Source organism: Cyprinus carpio, chromosome B20, assembly GCF_018340385.1.
Source record: "Cyprinus carpio isolate SPL01 chromosome B20, ASM1834038v1, whole genome shotgun sequence".
Classification (NCBI taxonomy): domain Eukaryota; kingdom Metazoa; phylum Chordata; class Actinopteri; order Cypriniformes; family Cyprinidae; genus Cyprinus; species Cyprinus carpio.
In genome coordinates, this window is record NC_056616.1 from 22,119,292 (window position 1) to 22,144,821 (window position 25,530).

Consider the following 25,530-nt stretch of genomic DNA (forward strand, 5'->3'; position numbering starts at 1 on the left):
TTACTCAGATTTTTGTTTTTTGTTCATTCTGGTTGTGATGCACTTTTTAATGTTGCTTTATACCTCGTTTAGGGAGTCTCTGATGTTGTCTAGATAGACAGCTCACTACTGGAACATAGTGGCAGATGTAATGGATGAGTCACACATCTGAAGGTCTGAACGGATGAATACACTCTTTGTGTCACAGGACAAACACACACACTTGCTCTCTCTCTGTCTGACTCACACAAACCTCCAGACTATCTAGTTAATTCTCCGAGTCATTTAGCTCATTTTGCTCTTTAATTGCAGCTGAATAATAATAAAGATGAGCTTTAAAGGCATATTTTACATTTATGCATTTAGCAGACACTTTTATCCAAAGTGACTTACAGTGCATTCAGACTATACATTTTTTACCAGTATGTGTGTTCCCTGGGAATTGAACCCACTACCTTTTGTGCTGCTAACCCAATGCTCTACCACTGAGCCACAGGAACATAGGAGCTTCAGAACACAATCTCTCCACTGCACATTATACCATTAGGTTATATTAGGCTGGTGTCACTTTAAGACCTATCATGCGCTGCAATGGTCAAACACGTCCTTTTAGCATGTGTTTACATAGAAAACAATACAGTGCAGTAGAATAGAAACTCATTCTGTGTAAACGGCCCCTTTAACATTCTGTGTAAAGACACTTACAGTAAACGCAAAAAATTATATCCAATATTAGGGAGCAACTAGCCATACTACATATTTTGTAGTAGTGTAGCTAAACAGCATAACCTTTCCACCAAATAGCATTGTACATTTTAATATTATCCTCTCCTGTGCATCTCACTGACACTGACATATCACACATTCCTCTGATTTATATTTTAATAGCAGATCTCAGCATGACACAGAGAAGCCTTGTGTGAATCTCATTCATGTATACATGAGCAAAAGGATACAAGATCAAAAGTAGATCATGATTACAGCTGTACAGTAATTTAAAAATGATTTGCTGGTAGCCATTGATTTCCATAGTATGATTAAAAAAAATAAAAAAATAAAAAAATACAATGGCTACCAGCAACTTTTTGGTTACCAACATTCTTCAAAATATCTTCTTTTGTATTCAACAGAAGAAGGAAACTCAGGTTTGGAACAATATGAGAGTGAATAAATGATAACAACATATCCATTTTTAGGTGAACTTTCCTATATATTTCTCCTATATATAGAAAAAAACATTTTATTCTAAGTGTACTGTGATCAAAACCACAAACATAACATCTTAGAACAGCATCAAAACAAGTATTAATCTTCCTGGGAGCATTAACCAGTTCTTTTACTTCTTATGGCTATAGTTAGGAGTATAAAACAAATGGAAGAGGATTCAACAACTTTAAACAGTGATAAAGCTCAGATTGATTGAAATACTCTACAGATATAAACAAGGTGATGTTAATTGTATAAATGCTGGCGCTTGTGAGAGAGAACAAATGTTGTTTACAAGCCCGCCGGCCAAAACAACAAACTGCACAAACACACAGTTTACTACAAACACACCCATATGTCAGCATGTTTCATTACTGTGCTTCCACGTCACTTTCACATCACATGATGCTGAGAGACACGAACATGAAGCGTCTCACGCTTGACCGCAGCGAGGGCAAACCTGGTCGACTGACAGACGTCTGAGGTTTGATATCCAGCCGTCTGGACTGAATGCACTTTAACCGTGTGTTGCAAGCATCTATTTGATCATAAACCTCAAACACTTCAGTGGCCAGACTGAAAGACAGACATCAATAATTATAGCTATATTATTTATTTAAAAGCTTTAAAATCAGAGGAAAATTATTTATAAAGAAAATTTGGTGCTTGCTTGCCCATTAAGGAAATACACAACATGTAAATAGGGTAAATATTTTAAATACACTGTAAAGTGATTGTGCAAAATTGTAAAAGTTGTACAATTTCAATTATTCTACTTCAAAATGTTATGTTTAATTCTATGTGGTTCTGAGTGAAAATTTTAAAATCCTCTAACAAATATTTTTTCAGTGAATATCACCATACCTAGTATACATTTAGATGGTTATTTTGTATTACAAATTTTCTGAAATATGTTTACATTTTATTGTCTATTTAAATATGCATACATTTCCAGAAAACAAATCTGAACATTGGATAAACCCAAAATTTTAAGTTTAAAATTTGTAGTTTTATTTTATTGACATATTAGAGTTAAAATTTGAATGTCTCTTTTTATAACTCCATAATTCAGAAAATGCTGTCAACTGCCAGAAAATAAACCTCTAAAAACCTTCAGAATAGAGATATGAATAAACTGTAAAGTCTGCATGTAAGTGAGATTTCTGAATCACAAGAAATAAACAGAAATGCAAGATATAAACTCAGAATTGCAAGATAAATGCAGAATTGTGAGATATGAACTCTGAATTGTGAAAAAAAAAAACTCTGAATTGTTGGATATAAATGCAAAATTATCAGCAATAAATGCAGAATTGTGAGATGTAAACTCACAACTGCAACAAACTCAGAACTGAAAGACAAAACTCAGAATTGTGAGAAAATAACAGAATTGCGAGAAATAAACTCATAATTGCAAGATGAACGAGGAATTGTGAGATATGAACCCAAGATTGAGACATAAAAAACCCTCAAAAATATGAGATATAAATGCAGAATTCCTAAATAAATGCACGATTGCAATAAACTCAGAATTGCAAAAAAAAAAAAAAAAAAAAAAAAACCCTCAGAATTGTGAGATACGAACTCTGAATTGCAACAAACTCAGAATTACAACAAATAGACAGAATTTCGAGAAATAAACAGAACTGTGAGACAAAAACTCAGAATTGCAACAAACTCAGAACTGCGAGAAATAGAAAGAATTCCGAGAAAAAATTGCGACAAAAAAGAAACTCAGAATTGTGGAAAATAAATAGAATTGTGAGATACAAACTCCAAACTGCAACAAATTCAGAACTGCAAAAAGCAAAAAAAACTAATTCTGTGCAAAATAAACAGAATTGTGAGATCCTCTCCTCAACAAGATTTCATGAATCATACACATGATTATGGGTTTGTTCCAATCACTAACTCTTGAGCATAAGCAACAGTACCAGTGATGCTTCCCTTAGTAAACAGCACTAATAAACACACATCCTGGCACAAAGCGAGTTGCATCAGTTTTTGTCAGATGCAGACGTCCCATTTCAAGGTGAAGCCTGGAGGTGCTGAAGCTAAAATCAATATGTCCGGAATGTTTTCATGATGTTCTTCAGAAGAGAGCTGCTGATTCATAATCATGTTTTGCATTTAATCCCTCAGAGACGACTCAAGCAGCAAATCTGCAGACACACTTCAGGAATCGCGAATCAGTGCATGGAAAATCAGCTGCTACCTGCATGGAATATTATTCAAACAAACGCAGATTTTACACCAGCACTGCTGTGAGACTGAGGCGGAAAGGCAAAGGCATTTTAACAAGTTTCTTTCAATTAAATGATGAATTTTATTTATTTATTTTTTAAATCAAATCGCTGTTTATCACTGTACAATTAGGTTATTTTTTTTTATTGGTAACAAAATTATGAAAAATATTACCAAATAAAAAAAAAGTTAATTATGTGAATTATTCACAATATTGTTTAAAAAAACATTGCTCCCATCTCACAATTTTAACTTATTCATATACCATGATATACTCAAAAATATTTCAAAGAATGTAATGTTTCACAGCTGTTTTATAAATATTTATAAATAAATTCATGCATTATAATTTTTTTATTTCTGTAATAATTAAAAATATATTGAATATTTTGTTATATATTTTAAATTGATATAATTTGATATATAATATTTACTTATTTAATATTATACATATAATTACTTTTTTAACATTTTTGATGTAAAATATATAAAATGTATTACATATTGTTATTGTGTGTGTGTGTGTGTGTGTATATATATATATATATATATATATATACTGATGGTAAGAATACATAATTAATGTTGATCGTATCATTAGGCAGAGCGTAAGCGTTTGTGCATTTGTTTTTGTGCTGGAATGACAAACAGGAAGAAGGAACGTGACGCAGAGAGATTGATAAGAGGAACATTAGAGATGCAGAGGAGGAAGATCCGCCTGACGACACCATCCATCTTCAGTCCACAGTAAATGAACATTACAGCAGCTCCTGTCTCACACAAGCAGTCAATCATAGAGCATATCCAAAATGATTCATCACTCAAACCAGTCAGACATCAGACGGTCAGACTGACGAAACGGCCCACAAACAAACCTGATCAGTGTGTTTGGTAAAGCACTGTTACTGAGGGATTTTATCAATCAAACAAACCAAAGAACTTGTGAGATCTTCAGAAGAACCTCATCGACGTGATCGACGTGACCAGACATGAACAATTTTTTTTTTTTTGTGGAGGATGAATAAAATAAAAAAATAAAATAATTCCAAGACTTTAAGATCTCAAGAGTCCAGAATATCAGATGTGCCCGTGATTTACTAAGTGATTAGACTTTTAAACCAAGTGGACAGACAAGAAAAAAGAAAGAAAGAAAGAAAGAAAGAAAGAAAGAAAGAAAGAAAGAAAGAAAGAAAGAAAGAAGAATATCAGGTGTGCCATTAATTTACTAAGTGATCAGACTTTAATATTTTTTACCATGTGGAGAAAAATAAAATAAAATAAAATAAAATAAAATAAAATAAAATAAAATAAAATAAAATAAAATAAAATAAAATAAAATAAAATAAAATAAAATAAAATAAAATAAAATAAAATCTTCAGATAGCAAGAGTAGCATTTACTAAATGATCAGACTTAAATATTTTTTTAACCGAGTGGAGGATGAAACTAAATTTTTTTTTTTATTAAATTAAATTAAATTAAATTAAATTAAATTAAATTAAATTAAATTAAATTAAATTAAATTAAATTAAAATGATATATCAAGATGCCAGAAAATCAAAGGGGACTATTTTGCCTTAAACCAGAAAGCAAGCACAACTGTTAAGCAAACTGATGTAATGAGCCATAAAAGCTTCGTTTGCATGTGTTCAAAGAGTGAAATGATGTTGTTTGTCACCTGACATCCCGCTCAAAGAACATTGTGCCGCTGTGATCACTGTGATTTCAAGAAAGCAGAAATGATTTCAAAGGTGGTGAGTGAGTTTGAACATGATGAAGGACTCTGGACAGTGTCACAGCATGTGTGATGATGCAGCAGTCTGAAGAAGAACATCTTCAGATTCATGATGCAACTGATCAGAAACAGCAGTTTGACGCTCAAGTCTTCATGTGTTCTGACAGATGTTCCTGGAAAGGCTCAGCGGTTGCTGGATGTAATGAATTATAGTTTAGAACTTCACTGACTGCCCACAAAACAGTGTTTGATCATAAGTTTCACATACTTACACATGCAATTGAGTATCTTTTCAATATCAAGAGATGCATTTGCAACAGTTTAAAGTTATATATAACAAAAAATAATAATTGTAATTGTAAGTATTATTTTAGTATCATTGATATATTACTACAGCTTTAGTTGATATTTAGAATTTTATTATTTTTATATTTTCTGTTTTCACTTAGTTGAATATATTTATATATATATACAGGTGCATCTCAATAAATTAGAATGTCGTGGAAAAGTTTATTTATTAAAAATTTATTTTTAATTTATTTAAATTCAATGCACACAGACTGAAGTAGTTTAAGTCTTTGGTTCTTTTAATTGTGATGATTTGAAAAGAAGGAAGCATGAAGTGCTCCAAAATTTATTGGTAAACGGGTGAAGTTTTTTTGCTTGACAATACTCATAAGGCTGCGGTTCTCTCGGTTGGTTGTGCATCTTTTTCTTCCACACTTTGTCCTTCCACTCAACTTTCTGTTAACATGCTTGGATACAGCACTCTGTGGACAGCCAGCTTCTTTGGCAATGAATGTTTGTGGCTTACCCTCCTTGTGAAGGGTGTCAGTGATTGTCTTCTAGACAACTGTCAGATCAGCAGTCTTCCCCATGATTGTGTAGCGTAGTGAACCAAACTGAGAGACCATTTTGAAGGCTCAGGAAACCTTTGCAGGTGTTTTGAGTTGATAAGCTGACTGGGATGTCACCATATTCTAATTTAATATAGTGAATTGGTGGGTTTTTGTTAAATGTGAGCCAAAATCATCACAATTAAAAGAACCAAAGACTTAAACTACTTCAGTCTGTGTGGATTGAATTTATTTAATACACAAGTTTCACAATTTGAGTTGAATTACTGAAATAAATGAACTTTTCCACGACATTCTATTTTATTGAGATGCACCTGTATATATATATATACACACACACACACACACACACACACACACACACACACACACACACACACACACATAATACAATTTGAGTCTTTATTTTATTACATTGAATTGAACCAATTAAAATAAGAAATGTTGACTTCACAACTAGTTGAAGAATTTCAAGTAAGGATTTTTAATGTTTTTTTTTTTAAGCCTAGAAACACATTAATAGTAGCTACATCTCTCTTGTTTTCTTCGTATTGTTCTTTCTATTCTCAATCCTTCAGGCTGATCTGATGGAGTCTGATTGTTGAGTCCATAGGTGGAAGAAGAACTGCCCACAGCTTCAAGACACAAGACAGCATGCAAAACACACACACACACACAGCTCTGGGCAACTTCAACTTTATTTTCCTCCTCCCCATTGTTTACTCCACACATCAACACTCAGGTAAAACACCTCCTCACAAAACTACCACACTGAAGTTTCTTTTAGTAAAACAGCAGCTGTTCCAAATCCTACTGAGCTGCCTTGATGCATACAGCCTACATAAGCAGCATTCTAACTGAAACAGCCCCTCATATGAGATTTGAAGAGAAGCATTTCTGAAATATCACATGCAAATCATATTCAAAGCATATCGTCATTTCTTATGTATATTTTTTGTTTTATTTTGAATTAAAACAACAAAACAAACAAACAAACAAACAAACAATATAAGTGGATTATAAAAAAATACAGTAAAAACAGTAATACTGTGAAATATTATTATAAATTCAAATAACTGTTTTCAATCTGAATATATTGTAAAATGTAATCTATTCCTGTGATGCAAAGCTGAATTTTCAGCATCATTACTCCAGTCTTCAGTGTCACATGATTCTTCTGAAATCATAATATGCTTCAATATATTCTGATTATTATTACTGTTGAAAACAGTTGTGCTGCTTCTATTTTTTGTGGAAACCATGATACATGTAATTTTTCAGGATTTGTTGATGAATATAAAGAAAAAGATAAAAGATTTTTTTAAATGAATTTATTTGTTTGTTGATTGTTTTTTTTGGTTATTTATATATTTATTTTTACTTTTGATCAAATCAGTGCGTCCTCGCTGAATAAAAGTTTCTAAGGTTGGCAAAATAACAAAATGATTGTTGTGAAGACACAATGCATTCTGCTGCATTTTGCTGTAACGCTGCCTCAGAATATGGCCAAAAGTGGGTCAGGATCATGTCTTGATGCCTTACAATGCTGTCTATCTAGTCATCTCACTAGTGCTCGATACAGCACTTGTGTGTTTGTCCATGGGCTAAATCTTGTATCACATTAACACAGTGCCAGTCATGATGAATGCGCTTCCTTGAGAGCTTTAGTCTCAGGGTGCAGGAATAAGGCCTTCAGCGAGGTTGTACAGTTCAGGGTAATTGGGTCACTGTTGGTGTCTGCGCTGGGCTTTCTCAACTGCACAAGCACAGGAATATAACACAGAGACAGAAATAACAAATACAAGAGTGTGGATGCTCTTGAAAACACGAAACTCTAAATACACACTGACAGGATTATACAGCTCTTCTGAGGAAATATGAAGAACCAGAAAGCAGCATTTAAACACAAAACTGAAACTGAGATCATGGCATTTCAGAACAAAACCAATGACATATTCACTCTAAAAATTTTTCTTTATAGGCGTATATGTAGTTATGAGCAATATGGCAAAAATTTTAATTCAGCTGTTTTTCAGAACATTTGACTTATTCAAGATAATGATTTTAATTATAATAATAATGATTACAGTATCATTCTCTTTATTAAAAACTTGCAAAACTATCTGGTTAAAGATTTCCCTTTTTGGAAAATATTTTTTTGTATATAGTTAAAGTATATAGTATATGTATATAGTTATGTATAAAGTTTTTCATTGCACAAACGGTTATTTGTTGTGGAAAAAAGGTTATCTGGTCTATTAAAATTTCTTATCCATTTTCAAAAAAAAAAAAAAAAAAAAAAGAAAGAAAAAGGTCCTTTAGGTTTTTAAAAATAAAGGCTCCAGAAGTGGATAGAAAAAAACTAGGGCTGTCAAATGATTAATCACGATTAATCACATCCAAAATAAAAGTTTTGTTTACATAATATATGTATGTGTACAGGGTATATTTATTATGTATATATATATAAATACACACACATAAATTATATATTTAGAAAATATTTACATGTATATACGTTTATATATTTATATTCTTATATTTTATATTATATATAAATATATTTAATATATAAACATAACATATTCTTCTTAAATATATACATGCATGTGTGTGTATTTATATATACATAATAAATATACACAGTATACACACATATATTATGTAAACAAAACTTTTATTTTGGATGTGATTAATCGTGATTAATCATTTGACAGCCCTAAAAAAAACTATTTTGGTTCCTCGAGGAGCGCTTCAGCGAATAGTTCTTAAAAGAACTAATATTTTCTTAGTGTGAAGAACATTTTAATAATCTACAGGAACTTCTGGTAACACTTTACTCAAAGCCATTAATTACTCATTAATTATGCCTTGTAATGCACCTTATAATGCATTGTACAATCTCAAGAATAATTGTAACCACAGTTAATACATTATAACTCTTATAAATTCATTTTTACACTATGCATTTTAAATTCAGTTATAATTATTTACTACAAGATGCATTACAACACACATTATTATTAATTATAATGCATTATACCCTTTAGTGACCCTTTAAACGCTTGAAGTAAAGTGTTACCAAACGTTTGTGCAATGGACATTTTCCATTGGATATTGACGGTTCTTCATGGAACCACTGATGACAAGAAAGAGCCTTTATTTTTAAGAGTGTATTGACATCTGTGGTTCCATGAATAACATTTAATATTCAGGAAACCTTTCCAAATCACAAAATCATCTATATACATAGTAGAAAATGGTTCTTTAGATTATTAAAATGTTTTTCACACTAAGAAAAATCGGTTATTACATTAAAAAAAAATGGTATTCTTTTAAGATATATAAAGGAATATACAAAAAAAAAAAAAAAAAATGTCTAATAGGAAAAGGAAAACATGGTACAGGTGTGAAAGGGAAATGAGGGCAGGAATTAACCAGGTTAAGCAAGACAATAAAAGTGTCATGAACAAAATATATGAACATAGAAAATAACGAGTCATGAGTCAGGACGTTCTTCTAATGACCTTCATGACTTGTGTGTGTGAAACTGGTCCCTTGTTTTCATTCTAAGCATGAGTGTAGATAGAAATAACATTTAAATAAGCATTTCAGCTACATGTAGTTTATAATAACATTAAAGCCAGGGTTGCCTGCTGTGCTTTAATGTTATTATATGCTGTGAACCAAACCAATCAGCTCTGAGACCAATCACGTTTATATCACAGCAAAAACCTTGAAAAGAGATCATGTAGAAGAGTAGAACTAAGTAAAGGAACTATCACACCAGCTTTGACAGGAACAATGGGCTTTAAACATGTAACACTGAGAATTTGAATGGGGATTTCCAGAACTCAAGATTCAAGATTTTTATTCATCACATACACAATTATATAGAGCATATATAACCAGCAGTGAAATGTGAGTGGACTTAACTCCACTGTTAAGTCCTATTCTTCACAGCGAAATCGAAAGAAAAGACGTTTAACTCTACACCAGGAAGTTCTGGCCCATTACACTACAAGGTTTTAAAGAAGAGTTTCTGCAACAGTGCCACAGAAGACCATTTTTGGTGCTCCAATGAACATTTCATATGGCCCTCTGAAATCTGTTCTGTTTTTCCCCAAATTTCATTTTATTTATTTATTTATTTTCCTAAAGTCCATTATTTTCCATTTAAACTTTTTCTGGATTCAGTCTTAATGGTTAAATTCAGTTTTATTAATCTGAAAGCATGCTTAAAAAAATTAATCTTAAAAAAAAATTAACAGCAATTTATTACAAGTTTAACAAAAATTAAATTTTTATGGCCCTGTGAAATACATTTTATTTTTTCTCAAATTCTGATTAATTTTTACCAAATTCTGTGATTTCTGTTTTAGTTTTTCTGGTTTAATTAAACTTTACTAATCAAAAGCACGTCTAAATAATTTCATAAAAACAAGTTCATTTATTGATTTTGTTTATAATAATATTATTTGTTAACAATACAACAACAAAATATTACAAACACAAAAGATGTTTACTGTTTAAATTAAACCATGCAAAATTGTGTGATTTTAGGTTTTAAAAATAGTTTTATTATTCTTATTCTTATTACTACTATTAGAAAGCAGTTATTATAACTACTTATAATTAATAATACTACTACACAGTAGTAGTAGTATTACTACTTTGAGACATTTGTCACAATTTCTTCAAGTTAAACCAAATTTTTATTTTGATGGGTTGCCATTAAGTTTTGACCTTTTTAGTTTCTGTTTATATATGATATGTTGTGACAATAATATTAATATTCACAGACACTAGTTCATAGCACTATTTGATTTAAATGTACTGACATTTTGGTTTATTCATTCAAAATTAGACAGATTCTGTGTCATTCCACAATATTCAGTAAATTCTATTGTTATGACTGATTCCGTGATTTTGTCTTTGTTTTCCACCCTATTTCCAGTGAGCAGTTCTTAAAAGAATCATTTACCATTTAAAAAAAAAAAATCTCACTATAAAGGACCTTTTTGTGCAATGAAAAGATTTCATGGATGTTTAAGTTTCTTCACGGAACCATAAATACCAATAAAGAACCTTTATTTTAAAGAGTGCAGCTGTCAATCAACATCCACGGCTGCAGGCCGATACTGTATAAAAATCCATTTCAAGCATCTCTTGTCCTCCTCGAGTGAGGTCTGGGCAGGTAAACTCGATCAAACGGGCACATAATCATCTAAAAGGCGGCTGAGCGGTGGGCGGGACGCACTGGGATTTTCTCGAAAACTCCGTTAGGACCTCAGAGGGTCGCAGGCACATCGCCTTGGCAACAGAATAACAGTGAGATTAAAAGGTCAGTGTTTGAAGGGGGTGTAACTCTATCATCAGAGTTTGTTCCTCATCCTGTCGAGTTCAGCTCGTTCCTGCAGCCCGAGGTAGAATTAGTCCAGAAATCAATGCAACAAAGAAAGACTTTACGGCCTATGTCTTACTAAAAACACAAGCTCTCGTGCATGTCCACGTGCCAATTTCACATTTACAGCCACTGTTTTTAATGAAATTAGTGGTGTTTGCCAAATTAAGCATATCTACAGCTTTGAATAAATTAATAAAATAAAGATTAAAATCATTAAAAAAATAAATAAAGATTATAGGAGTGTTTTACAAGAAAATATTTCAGTCTTTCTACTTCAAAACTCATGTTTAATTCAATGTGTTATGTGCGGTTTACTTGTTATTAATTGTGAAATTTACTGAATAAAAATTATTTCTACACCAGTTTTTTTTTTCAGTGAATTAATCAAAATATAACATTCAAAAAGGGTCCATTTGTACTAAAAATGACAAATACATCTAAAGTATTTCTTAATCTTCATTTTAACATTTACTAATATACTGTATTTTTTCCAAAGTTGTAAATACAACAGATTTTTGAACCACAATTTACAAGAAACAACAGTTTCAAAAACTACAGTTTCATTTTAAAAATGCAACACTTTACAATAAAATTACATTTGTTAACATTAATTGCATTAGTAGCATGAACTAACAATCAAAAATACTTCATAATATTATAATATAATATTATACTTCAAAATTTTACGTTTAATTCAAATGTGTAACTTGCCAGTTCTTTGTAATTATTTGCAAATTTTGATAGCAATTTGAAATGTCGAATTTTTTTTTAATTATTATTATTTTAGTAATATTATTTAATTGACCTAAGCTACTTTAACTAATAGTAAAAAAAAAAAAAAATTTAAAATTATAATCATTCATTCATGGTGAAACTCATTCAAACTGGTGAAAAATTTACTTGGTAATCAGTCATAAAACCCTAGCAACTGTTTAGAACATCCTAGCATCAACAAGCTTTTCTCACATTATGAATTCAAGCAACTGTCCTGCAAACTACAAAAATGACTTCCATAAACTGGAGGTATACCATTAACCTTCCCAATTTACAGCTGAAACAGGTTTATACATCATATTCCTCATGAAGTAGTGCATGAGGTGACTTTTCCTCATCAAAATGAGCTTGTTTTTATGACTGCACTAAAATTTCTAAAGCTCAATGGATTGCGCATGTGAATTTGGAGTCTGGGATGGAAATGACAGACTAATAAAGCACATGCTCGTATAAGAGCACAAAAACACCTTGGGGAAGACATCTGGGCCTGAGATTGTGCTGAAAGCAATCGTGCACGGCTGTTACCTGCGAGACGTGGCATTTCCTCACAGCGAGCAGTATTTTTCCTGACACAACTCTGTTTCGCTCTTTTAGAGGCGTTCCTCAACAAAGCAGCGGAAGCGATTGTGCCGCTCTTGACTGATGCAACGATACAAGGAAAGGGATGATAACAGACAACAGACAGACGGGAGAATGTAGAGAATCACTCCTGCGTCTCTCGCATGATGCTCAACCAGCTCAAAAATATGTTGAAACGAGCAAAACATTTAAATGTAGCATTTTTTTTCTAAAAATCAAGCAAAAAAATAAATCTGCCAACTGCATATGCAAAAATGGCCTGGAAAGAATTCTAGCATACTTTAAATACCTTGCTTCTAAAATATTAATGGATTTTTAACTAGTCGTTTTAAATTTAGTCCTGCTTTGCAAACTCAAACAAACCAAATTCAATCTAATCTTATATTGAGCAAAGCTAGCTTAAATCATACTTTAAATTCTCTTATTTTAGAATTGATGCAAATGCTTCTGTAGCTCAAGTGACAGCAAAGAATCATACAGAATGTAATTATGAAATTAATGGGTTTAACTTTTTAAATTATTTGGTTTCCTTAACCATTGTTTTAGTATTTTTAGGAAAGGAAACTATGCTGATGTCAAAGGTTTGAGTCCCATGAAATACTGTAAGTTTACTGTAAATGCTGCAAATATTATGTTTTAATTTAAAAAGAATTCTTATTTCTTTTTGAAAGATTAAATCTATTTTAAAATCTATTTCTTCTGTACCTGTACCTTCGATCACTTGTTTAAATCAAATGAATAAATGTAAATGCAAGTTTATTGGCCTTAGAAGAAAGAAACATATTAAAAAAAAAATAGCATGCAAACTATTAAAAGTGAGATGCTTTTGCTTATACCTGATGTATATCAAGGTTACATTTCATTTTTAAGATGCAATCACCCATCCTGAAGCTTAACTGACAACTACTGACAAATGCATAAATGTTAACAATATTCACTAAAATTTCGAAATTAAAATGCTCACATAAAAAACTTGTCTTGTCTAGTTTTAAGATGCATTAATATTTTAGTAGCGAGAGTAGATATTTATGCTAATCTCAGTAGTTTCTTCCAAACAATTTCTGCTCACATCACTGCTATTTTTGCATGTCTAACTACACTATCATTCAAAAATTTGGCAGTTTTATTTAGTTTTTATTCAATAAGGATGCATTCAATTGATCAAAAGTGACACTAAAGAAATTTACTGTATAATGTAACAAAACGGTTTCTAATTCAAATAAATGCTGTTCTTTTATACTTCCTCTTTATTAAAGAATTCTGGGGAAAATTTTATCACAGTTTCCACAAAAATATAAAGCAGCACAACTGTTTTCAACATTGATAATATTTAAAAATGCTTCTTAAGCAGCAAATCAGCATATTAGAGTGATTTCTGAAGGATCATGTGACACTGAAGACTGGAGTAAAGATGATGAAAATACAGCTTTGATCACAGAAATAAATGACATTTCACAATATATATATATATATATATATATATATATATATATATATAAATCAGCTATTTTAAATTGTAATAATATTTCAGAATAATAGTACAGATTTTACTGTATTTTTGACCAAATAAATGCAGTCATGGAGAACATCAAATCATCTTTCAAACACAAACTTTACTGACCCCAAACTTTTGAACAGTAATGTTTCAAAATGTTTTAAAGATGTTTGCAGCTCCCAAAGCAAGACTTGCAGGTTGCATACTCTCAAGGCTGCACGCACCAGCCGAGCAACTGCTACGAGATGAACGTGAACACAAACAGACAGCTCTTTCCAGGTATAACGCTGCTCTGATCCAGGGCCTGCTTTTCCATCCCTCACTGCATTCTGCCAAGCAAACAAAACTGATCCGAGCGCTCAGTCATTCCTCAGAGCGCGGCCACTAAATCACTCTGACTGATCCTGAGTCAGCGCTCGGGAGGATATGGAAACAAACAGCTGATCTCGGACCACCGCGAACACCACAAATGGAAGCCATCCTTTATTTTTCCCGTGAGCCGATAGACTTGCCCCTCCCGTTCCATCTCGCTCCTCGGCTGCAATTTATCCGCCAAAATTGGCGGAGCACAGAGGCGTTTATCTTGCCAGTGCATGTACATAACAAATAAATTGATCCCATAAACCCGCAGACGCATATGAAGAAGCGGTCCACAGTAAGCCATTAAATTAGTGTACGAAACTAAAACGCTGCAAAGAGGGGAAGCGAATCAACTAAATGAGCTGAAATGGAACGGATTTTACACCATGGGATCAGGGCTTCGCCTGGAAAGAGGTCAGTGGGAATAGTGCACCCAAAAATGAAACCTCAAGTCATTATTTACACATTAAAAGCGGGTTTGGGATGACTGGATTTCGTCTGTGGATGAACTATTTTGTTATTCACAGAGACGCACTATTTTACGAGCACTGTCCGCTGTCATTTAAAATATTTGAGGTGCCAGTGTGTATTTATTTATTTTATTGCAGTGGAATGTCTGCCAAAATATGGCAGGCTTTGCTGATTCAAGGCGAAAGTCAAGGCTGGAACGGACCGTGTGCACCTGAGTGTGCCAGAGACGCTTTTAACACATTGTGACAAACACATTAACACACACACACACACACGGGACTCCAGAGCAGATAACCATCACTCATCATCTCGCTCGTTCCGTCCGTTTCTCCATTAATGCTGAGAGGAGGAGAGGAAAGGAAAATGAAGACTGTGTGAGACAGGTGAAGGATTGATTCACAAACGCCTACCTGTCCACACACACGGTCTGTTGGAATAGGCCTATGTGGGTGGAGTTGGAAAGGAGTTTTGTGATTTTGCCTGGAGTACAGAGTTGGAATGTTTGCCTGTGTTTTCTCTTGCTCTAATAAGGGTCATATGTGACTAAAGGCTCACAAGTTATAACCATAATTTATTTTTATTCTATGCAGAGTTGTAGTTAACTAAAGCCATAAAAAGTATAATAATAACAATACTTAAAATTTAAATAGGCCTAACCCCCCCCCCAGTATTTCAGCAACATTTCTCACTTTCATTTAGTTTAACTTGATGTATTTGAATAACTTAAACTGAGATAAATATTAATAAAAACTATAGATGTAATTATATATAGATATATATATATATATATATATATATGATAATATATATATAATATATATATATATATATATATATATATATATATATATTAAAAATGACAAAACTCAACTATTATTTTAAAAAAGTAAACAAACAAACAAACAAACAAAAACATAATATGGTTGGAATCACTCTCAGCACGTCTTTTCAAGCTGATGAAAGATAAAAACAAACAACCAATGAGAATCCAATCTGCTTTAACCTAAATCACAACAGTGTCTATCTGTGAAGGACAGAGACTGACAAACACACAACTGTTAGCCTTCAGATGAGGGGTGCAAAAACAGGACAGAAAATAGCGTATTACTTCTAAATTATTATGTTTTTTGATGTAAAAACCTTGATAGCATTACAAATGCACTTTAGAGAACGGTACAAAGTAAAAAAACAAAGGCCGTTCATGACCCCTTTAAGGGTCTTTCACACCAAGAACGATAACTGTAAAGTTTTAATAATCATTCTAATTGTAGGGGGCGGGAGGCTTCAGATTCTAGAGAGCATTTGATTGGACAGAAGCTGAAGTGCATGATGATGTCATGTTTTCGAGCACACTACTTAATAGATAAACTTATGGCTAACATATTCATACTAAAAAACATTGATTTTGTGGGGACTGTAAAGAGTCAGACGATAAAACTGCAGCCCACGCTTATAATAAACACAACGTTATAGTGTACTGATGTGGACAATAGTTATCATTATCTTTATAGATATTGTTCTTAGTGCAAACGAGCCTTAACATGCTATTGGCCTGCGATAAAATGACATATCTGTGGAAGTTCACCACATTAGTTAGAGAGAAAAAAATAATAATTTGTGAAATAGGAATTATAATGGAATGAGAATAATCAATAATACTCAATTCTTTGTGAAAATAAGAGCAGGGGAATGTAACTGATGAATTGAGAAACACATTTACTTTCACATAATAAATTGAACCCTGTCAGAAGCATTTTTATGTAATCAAAATTTAGACAATCACATCATCATACTAATGCATCGCCTGGCAAATATGAAATTTAAATAATTTCACTTCATATTTGATAATGTGTCCACATGCTCAGAATAGATAAATATATAAAACAAATTAACAGAACAACATAAACAACCACTAAAAAAAGCACCTTACTGTAGCTTTCACAATACCTGGACATCATGGCAGCACATTATGTACAGGTAAAAACTGCAATTCAATGTGGTGCCATTAGTGGCAAGGAAATCATACCTGTATATGCTTCACTGGACCTTCAAGTTTTGATATGAATAGCATGGCTACACTAGTTAAACCAGCAGTAACCCTCATCTTTGTTCAGCAGGGCGGCTCATGGAGAAGGTTTACGGCTTTGGGCGACATTCATCAGATCCAAATATTCAGGTGCATCTTTGAAATGGTAAAGAGGCTGTTTATAGATCAACACATCTGAAAGACGCTGGCGGGAGAAAAGAGAAACACACAGGAAGAGAGTGGGAAGAGAGAGACAGGACATAGATGAGGGAAGAACACAGAAAAGGCACAGAAATATTGCTTTAATATCTTTCTCCTAGAAAGCAACAAGACTAAATGGAGAAGTTTGGCTGAATATTCTCCTGCTTCTCGGATGTTTTTTTTTTTCTTGTGTAATCTCTCAGTGTCCTCTAAAGTTTGAGATCTGTTCTGAATGACGTGTCAAAATGTGCTCAGGTTGGCCAAGATACCAAAGTCTGCAATCAAACATCAGAAATCTCAATATGAACCTCAACATTGCTCACAAGATCTGAGCGCCGATCCATATTCATTTCATTTCATAATCCACATTCATTCATTTTATTTTGTTCTGTAACAAAATTGTTCTAATACAATGTTTTTTGCTGGTTATGAGCAACAACAAACATTCAGGACAATCAGTGTAGTCTGATTCACAAAAGAATGACCCTTAATTAAGAACCAGTTATTATAAATAATCAATCAAAAAGATTCCCAAATCAAAGTGAAAGTGACGTGACATTTCAGCCAAGTATGGTGACCCATTACTCAGAATCGTGCTCTGCATTTAACCATCCGAAGTGCACACTCCCAAGAAGTGAAACACACACACCACTGTGAACACACACCCGGAGCAGTGGGCAGCCATTTTTATGCTGCGGCGCCCGGGGAGCAGTTGGTGGGGTTCGATGCCTTGCTCAAGGTGCACCTAAGTCATGGTATTGAAGGTGGAGAGAGAACTTGTACATGCAACCCCCCAAACAATTCCTGCCGGCCCGAGACTCGAACTCACACCCCTTCGATTGGGAGTCCGACTCTCTAACCATTAGCCATGACTTCCCCAAATCAATCTCAGACACTTAGTTAATGTTTCTAAGTTGTTCATACTTACATCTGTCACTTACACCTTACAAAAATTATATATAAGTAGTACGGGTATATTTGTAGCGATAGCCAAAAATACATTGCATGAATCAAAATTAACGATTTTTCTTTTATGCCAAAAATCATTAGGATCATACGATCATATTCATAAGATATTAAGTAAAGATCATGTTCCATGAAGATATTATGTACATTTCCTATCGTTAATATATTAAAACTTAATTTTTAATTAGTAATTGCTAAGAACTTCATTTTGGACAGATATAAAGGTGATTTTCTTAATATTTAGATTTTTTTTTTTTTTTTTTTTTTTGCACCCTCAGATTCCAGATTTTCAAATAGTTGTCTCTTCAGCCAGATATTATCCTATCCTGACAAACCATACATCAATGGAAAGCTTATTTATTCATTTATTATTATTCAGATGATGATGGATGAATCTCAATTTTGGAAAATTTACCCTGATGACTGGTTTTGTGGTCCAGGGTCACACGTATTTATTATTAATTTTTATATATATATATATATATATATATATATATATATATATATATATATATATATATATATATATATATATACACACACACACTGTATACAGATAGAGAAAGAGAGAGAGATAGATAGAGAGCCATTAAGCATTGTTATTGTTAACAAAAACTAAAATATTTAAAAAAATTACATTTAATTGAAATGAAACAAATATTGCATAAAATACTAAATGAAAATTTGTAAATATTGCTGTGGCAAGCAACCAAATAAAAGTTGATCTAAATTAAGCACTATTAAAAAAATAAAATAAAAATAAACTGAACTAAAAATTAACCTATTTGACTAAAAAATTACAAAAAAAAAAAAAAAAATTTGAAAAGCATGAAATTGAAAAAAAAAAAAAAAAAAAAAAAAAAAAATATATATATATATATATATATATTATATATATATATATATATATATATATATGTATGTATTAAAATAATATAGAAAATAAAAATAAAAAGTTAATTTAAAGTATTAATGGAAATTACAATAGTATCAATATCATCAAATATTTTTACAATTTTATTTGTTAAAGAACCAAAATTCTTTAGTCGAAATGGAATTATTGAATTCCATAATTTTTATTTCTTCTAAGCAAATTTGAGAATAAACATCTGTGATAAAGTTGAAACTTCAATAAAAATCCAGCATTAAGTCTCCTGATCCACAAGAGAGCAATATCCAAGCCATTAGATATTCCTCTGGGGAAAACAAGTCAAAAGAAGATCGAGTTTCTACAGAGAGAGAGAAGAGTGACAGAAGAGAGACGGGGGTGTAAAACACAGGAAAGATGGATGAAGAATTACAGTCAAATGGACAGAACGTACACAGATAATAACACCACAAACTCTTTCTCTCACAGATCGTGACAGTACCTGCAGACACTCTGACCAGAGCCAGAGGAGACGAAGAAGTGAAAACACACTTTACACCGCACATCTTATATACTAAAATATTATGAATAAATCATTCAAACATTTGCTGTGCCTCGTTTTCTGGATGTCGAAGACACATGAAGAACATAAGCACAGCATGAACTGAAGCCACATCAGCAAACTACTGCATCTCATGCAGGGAGCTTTGGCCTGAGCCGCACACTCTGGTACATGTACAGTACTACATCATCTGAGTGCACACAGGAAAATGTGCATACATTGAATATTGCACAGATATTAAGAGAGGCACGATAGTATGCTTTTTCAACCAAAAAATCTGGGATGTCTAGTGAACTTCATCATACATATGCACATTAACTTAATCATGAAATTACTGCCCAAATCATACCTCTACATAAATAGTTTTGATTACATAATCCAGAAGGAAAATCCCAATGGCATTGTTTGTTTATCACAAATAGAAGTCCTGGAGAGACCAGCTAAATAAATGCATGAAGTCAATATCAGGGCTGAGTTGGCTGTTTTCCTTTCCTCTAAATATTTCATGTTCATAACCAGACCAATCTCCCCAATCTCAATAGATCCATCAAACTATTTTTCATAAAGCGCCGCTGTGCATTTGTTATTTAAATTAATTACAGACAACAGGAGAAATGCTCTTTATTCATCAGCTGAAGTCCTGAGGTGATCTGAGAAGATATAATATTTTTAATATTATATTATATTAATCATGGGGTGCCCTGAGGAGATTCAATATAGTTAAAAAATTGATTGATAAATAAATAATAATAATAATATATATATATATATATATATATATATATATATATATATATATATATATATATATATAATATATATATATATATATATATATATATAAATTATTATTTATATTATATTATATTATATTATATTATATTATATTATATTATAATTATATTATAGTAGCCCTGAGGTGACCGGAGATTAAATATTTTTGTAATTATTTAAATAAAATATATTTATAATAAAACAAAATATTACTATAATATAATATATAACAAGTAATGCATAATATAACAAGTAACGGTTTTACACATGACCTACGCAGAAAAATGACAGCAGCAGCAATATGATAAAAGACCATTTTCACTGTATTAACATTAATTACCAGAATTAACTAAAGAGACTAATGACAATGGAAACTGTAGACTGATTACTTTGCTGTTGACGCGTCTAAAATCGTAAGCTGCATGACCAAAGCTTAAAACCTAAAAAATAATAATAATGTTTAAATCATTAAGGATTTTTTTATTAAAATCAAATTTATATAATTAAACATATATACATTAAACAATGCATATAATAAAACAAAAATTAAATTTATATTTATTTTATTTGATAATCCAACTTGTTTATTTCTTTTACATTTGTTATTTGAATTTTATTTTGCGGTGAATTGCCAACATAAATACATAGTTTTAGTCATGACAATAAAAGCACACTAAATTGAATTGAAATGGAGAGAGAGCGGAAAAAAGGGAAAGAGAGAGAGGGAGAAGTGGGGAGAGAGAGAGAGAAAAAAGAAAAGTGTGTGTGTGAGAGAGCGAGCGAGAGAGAGCGCAAGCATTCGGGAACGAGGTGAATTGCATCGTGATTTCATCCGAGCGCAGCTGCAAGACACGCTGGAATCCAAACAGGCTTTTTCTATTTGCAGATATTTGTTTCAGAGGCTTTTCCCTCTCCCCTTCGTCCTCGTGCAGCACTTCAGTGTTTTCTGTCTCACCACATGAGTTGGATTTTAATACTGTGAAGCCTCATGGAATCAGATGCCGGACAGGATTGGTCTCCAGCTGGATTAAAAGCATCATTCAGTCAGATGAGCGGCACGGACAGACACTGAGAGCTGAGGTGAGATGACCAATGACACCACTCATCTGTGCATACAAGCTCTCAGCCTTCATTAATCACACCACGGGTCAATAACTAGTTCTTGTGCTTGGCATGTCACTGAACTAACTAAAAGTATATCCGACAGTGGCTCTCAACTGGTTTTGTTTCAGGACTCAGATTTTAGATTTACGTCAGGTGATGACCAAAAGTGTGTGGTCACTTAAAAATTTTACATTTTGCATATTTTTGCGTGCTGTTTAGTGAAAATGCATGCTAAAATGTGCATACTTTTGTATGCATTTTCTCAAAGATTTTAACCATTTTTAAAAACGCATAAGAGATTTTTAAAATGAAACATGAAAATTTATGTAAAAATATGCCTATTTTTGCATGGGTTTTATGAAAGAACAACGGTTTTTAAAAACAAACAAAAATGCATAGAAGGTTTTTAAAAGTAAACATTAAAAGGCATGCAAAAGTATTAAAATAGCACAAAAGCAGCTGAAAACAGCATTAATTTAAAATGTTGTGCATCCAAAAGTATAATTGCAGGAAAAACACAAGATAAGCCAGAAATTTTATTAATATTCACCATAAGTACCAGATGAATTTGCACCAAAACATCATAGAGTTCAATTGCTTTTGATGTCAAGAGCAAAAAATAAGGGACAGATTTCTTTTTTAAATGTCCTAAATGTGCATCATTTATATAGCAAGTTGCATTTTATTATTTGCATTTACGATCGTTTTTCCCTGCTGTTTGTGACCCATCAGATCAAACTCAGACCTGTGACTCACCAGTTGAGACCCAGCGCTCTGAGAGACCGCTCCCGTGCTTTTCCTCATGTTTTGTGGTGTGTGTGGTCATTTCTGTCTGTAGCCGCTGCGGTAGTTTGTTGCTGGCTTATTATGTTTATTACACACATACTGTACGTAGCAGCAGCAGCAGCCCTGGAAGCCTCTCGGAGTACTTTATGATATTACGCAGCCCAGTATTTGATTTATGAATCCTCAGTGCCGTGGAAACCACTGAGCTGCTGCTTCTCTGGGGAATGACCCTGTTCACCAGCACGCCTTGTAAGTGGTACAAAGTTGCTTCAAATAGGATCTGTGATGGGTTTGTTGCTTCTGAGGAGTGCGAGACCGGGAAAGCTAAGGGGAAAGACCTTCACTAGTTTATTCAGCATAAGCATGTTGACAGGAGAAGTGTTTTCTTGTTTTCTCTTGGCAGTATTTCATCTGCACTCTACAAGCTGAAAGCATGTAGACTTCCACTCTTTAATGAATGGGTTTGGCTATTCCAGTAATTCCAATCCAATCGTACACCATTGCTACACTATACGGTGAAATTCTAGAGAATTCTGTTCTTCCAACTTCACTGCAGTAGTTCTTTTTATTTGGGTTTCTGACTCTGGTGGGAATGAGCTTGATTGTTGAGTGGAAGAGCAAGTGAGAGATCTCCAGACCACCCAGCGATGATCTTACATCACTGATGCTCTGGAGCTTCATTGAACATTTCTTATTATATATATATATATATATATATATATATATATATATATATATATATATATATATATATATATATATATATATATAATATGAAATGTTCAATGAAGTCTCATCAAAAGCAAGTTGTTGGGAACAACAACAAACAATTGTTAAGTCAATAACAACAGAGACTTTGGAAAGGTACATAAAAACAATGCCGACAAGAATGCAAGCTCTTATCAAGACCAAAGGAGGCCATACAAAATAAAAATAAAATATTTAGGTTTTTTTTGTTATAACGTGTGCATAAAGACTATCTATCTATATATATAGGAACATGTTTTTGTCATCACATTCATATCACACAATTGCAAAACAAAAGATCTTTGATGCCTGACAAACGTTTTTGATGTGATACCACGCAATACAGTTAGCTTTTCCCTCACCATTGTAACATGCTGCTTTTACAAGGTTCTGTGAAAAAAGTTTCAGCTTTTATTTTCCTTTAACGCCCTGAAGAACATATCTCGGGTTAATCAAGTTCGTCCATTATCCATCCTTGATCACTTTTAGTCAGCTTTGATGAAACTCCTCTCAGCTAGCATGTCTTTTCGAAGTGACTAGCAGCCTTGTCACCTGACCTGAATACAGCGCGCTGATTCACTAAAATGGACTTATCGGCTTCTGTTCACAAACAACAAGGGCTTGTCAGCTTTCTGCTGTAAAACATGAACTTGTGATGTCTTGAAAGTGGTCAATACCAGCTTTTTTGACAAAACGTGTTTAGGGTTCAGATCGCTCTATATGTTGAGAATAATGCAGGGCAGTCAGTTAATTTTTTTTTTTTTTTTTTTTACAATTTTTGCAAATGAACTCTTCTTCACTTTTGATCTACACTAAAGAAAAAATTGGTGGTGAAACAGTTTTCACTCAAAAATTGCTAGTGAATTTCACAGTTAATTACAAAGAAATGGCAAGTAATATGAAATTATTATTTTTTTTTTAAGTAGAAACAGCAAAATATTATTTCCTTGTAAATCATGTTGTTACAGTAGGAATTTATTGGATAAAGTGTTCCCATCATAGTTTTAGCATGTCTAATAAAATAAAATATAGTAAAAAATACATACATGCATACAGTATGTACGTATTTTTTATTTATTTTTTATCTGGTAAGATAAGGCGCATAAACTACAATGGAAATACTTTACTAAATAAATCCCTTCAAGCCATGTGACTAAACAATTAGCTCACATGATTGGCTACACACTCTAAGCCACAAGTTATTTATTACATTTAATAAAAGAGCCGCATTGGATCCCCCAAGGCACACAGCTTTCATTTCCATTTCTATTTTGCACCACTTTCCTCAGAATTGATGATGTTGTTCCTTTTAACTCATGGGATGGAAATGCTGCTATATTCAAAAATATTTTTTGTGTTAAAATTGCAACTTGCCAGACTCCCAATTAATCCCAAAGTGGTTCAGGTCTGGGTTTTTTGTCAGTCAGTAAGTCATTTTCATATAGAGCTCACGTTAATACCTTGAAAAAAGGAGAAAGACTCTCTACAAACGGTTCGCTATGAGGTTGAAAGCATACAATTCTGTAGCATGTCATTACGTCCAATTGTGGCTCGTGAGCAAACAGAGCTGTGATCCGTCACACGGCAAATCACATTACCACAGATACTCACTTCAATCCAAGCTGGTTTAGCTGGTCTATCATTAGTTCTCCTGGAATGGCTTTTCTTACTGCCAAAAAAAACTAAACAAATAAATTAAAACAGCTGCAGAAAGATCAGACATAGCCTTTCCTCATCGCAATCATCTATTAAAAAACTCAAATGGAAGTGAGATAAACTGCAAGATTTTACAGAGAACGCTTTGTTTCAGAAATATTAAAACTCATCATTTTATTTGGGTTAGTGTGATAATGAGACTATTTTGCACATAAAACAAAGCAATTTTCCCCTCAGGATAAACTGTGCCTTTGCAAGCTTCTCCAAATTGAAAGGAAATAAACTGTACAAATTGCCACATGAACGAAGCGGTTCTGAAACCGAAGAGATGATTTTCCTGCAGCTCGGTTTGAATAGGTTTCGGCTGCGTTCTGCATAAGTGTTTCCTCTCTTTATCGAGTCTGATGTGTGTGACAGATACATTCTGAATCTCTTTTATCAACATTATTGACACTGGCGAGTCCCACTGCTGGCTTATCTCGAGGCCGATAATTGAATGGCTCTCTATTATGTGTTTGTTTATGAGATCACTCGCAGAGGAAAAGGCTTTTGTGTGTTCAGATATGACACCCTTTGATAATGCTGCTTGAATGGTAATGAATTCATCTCTAATCTAAGCTAAGAAATCAAAAACTGATGTGGCAAAAGATCCACAATACTCAATGTACATAAACAGTCCAGATACTACACGAAAGCTAGGGCCCTATGAAATCTGTTTTATTTTCTGTACTCC

General features: G+C 32.8%; 1 protein-coding gene and 1 long non-coding RNA gene across 2 annotated transcripts in view; one reads left to right on the plus strand and one right to left on the minus strand.

Annotated features, from left to right (window-relative positions):
- LOC122141050 overlaps positions 1–25,530 on the minus strand; it is a 64,572-nt gene that overhangs the window by 7,390 nt on the left and 31,652 nt on the right. The window lies entirely within an intron of this gene.
- Positions 21,258–25,530, plus strand: part of LOC109112813 (transmembrane protein 121-like) — a 43,134-nt gene continuing 38,861 nt past the window's right edge. Inside the window, exon 1 of the mRNA XM_042746889.1 lies at positions 21,258–21,584. The gene's annotated coding sequence lies outside the window, so the exon portion shown is untranslated. The remainder of the gene's footprint in view (positions 21,585–25,530) is intronic.